This window comes from Tupaia chinensis, unplaced genomic scaffold (genome assembly GCF_000334495.1).
Source record: "Tupaia chinensis unplaced genomic scaffold, TupChi_1.0 Scaffold000239_1, whole genome shotgun sequence".
NCBI classification, from domain to species: domain Eukaryota; kingdom Metazoa; phylum Chordata; class Mammalia; order Scandentia; family Tupaiidae; genus Tupaia; species Tupaia belangeri.
In genome coordinates, this window is record NW_006159717.1 from 872753 (window position 1) to 874342 (window position 1590).

General features: G+C 47.3%; 1 protein-coding gene across 6 annotated transcripts in view; it reads left to right on the forward strand.

The window, feature by feature from the left end:
• Positions 1-1590, forward strand: part of KIAA0319L (KIAA0319 like) — a 124420-nt gene that overhangs the window by 107918 nt on the left and 14912 nt on the right. The gene's annotated exons all lie outside the window — the stretch shown is intronic.

The window sequence follows — 1590 nt, forward strand, 5'->3', positions numbered from 1 at the left end:
GCGTGACCAGGCCCACTACGCGCGCACTCTCTTCCTCGTGCATGCATGTGCTCTCTGTACTCGGAACCAAACAGAAGGGCTGGCAGCTGGCTGCTGGTTGAAGTGCTGGACTCCCACATGGCCAACTGTGGCTCAAGTCCTGGACCTGGTGACTTGCTTTCATGCTTTCCCTTTCTCTCTCTGGTCAAATTAAAAATAATAATAATAGTAACCAATGGACTTAAATAAATAAATAATTCTAAAATAAAACCCAAACAATAAAATAAAACATCTTTTTTCCCTCACCATTTAAAATTTGATGATGTCTTATTTGCATTCAGTTGTTCACATCTCTGTAGTGCACATAGTTTTTCTATTCCTTCTCTTCTTTTTTTTTGGAGAGGTTTTTGCTATAGGGCGCGCGTGCTCACCAGACAGAGAAAGACTGAGAGATAGAAAGCGAGAAATCACCCCCCAGGGGGGATGGGCATGCTGCAGTCCCTTCTACAATGTGCTCCTCTCGGGACCTTGGGCACGCACGCACACGCGCCCGGCGTGAGTTTAAGCCACCAGGTCCGGGATGCGAACCGTGGTCGACTACGTGGGAGTCCAGCGACATAGCCATTACGCTAACTGCTGGTCCCTAAAGAGTCTATTCCTTCTCTCTCTCTCTTTTTTCTTTTGGAGAGCACATAGTTTTTCCAGGTATGCATGCAGTACACAACTGTCCAGGACTTACCCTGTACATTGTTTTCTTTTTTTAAGAACCATTTATTTAATTTTATTTATTATTATTATTAATTTGACCAGCGAGACAGGAGGAGAGAAAGGAAATGTGAGAAGGTAAACCAGCTGGCCCAGGACTCAAACCATGGTAGCCCATGTGGAAGTCCAGCTCTGTAACCACCATGCCACCTACAGGACCCTATATCTTTTTTTTTTCTACATAATTTTCTTTTCTTTCTTTTTTTGGAGAAGTTTTCTGCTATAGGGCATATGCGCTCACCAGAAAGACAGAGAGAGACAGAGAAACAGAAAATCACCACCCCAGGGCGGATGGCCTCGCCGCAGTCCCTTCTCCTCCATTCTCCTCTCGGGATCTTGGGCACGCATGCACACGTGCCCGGCGTGAGTTTAAGCCACCGGGTCCAGGACTCAAACTGCAGTCAACTACGTGGGAGTCCAACGACGTCGCCATTACGCTAACTGCTGGTCCCTCTACATAATTTTCAAGAGGGAACTTTACATGGTTTTTAGTGTTTCTTCCTCTTGCCCCTCCACCCACCCTCTGTAACCCTCTCCTCTCTGGCAGTCCAGTGTCACCCCACCCTCTGTAACCCTCTCCTCTCTGGCAGTCTGGTGTCACCCCCACCTCTGTAACCCTCTCCTCTCTGGCAGTCCGGTGTCACCCCCCCTCTCTAGCTTCACGTCTTTAGGTCTTTCCATCTCTCCCATTGAGCGCAGGCATTTCGTATGTACACTGAACAAAGCACGTTTCAACTGAGAGTAACCGGAAGGCAGATTTTAACTTTCTTTCTTCCTTATCCCACCTCTCTTCCCCTTCCTTCCTTCCTCCCTTCCTTCCTTCTTTTCATTCTTTCTTTCACTATT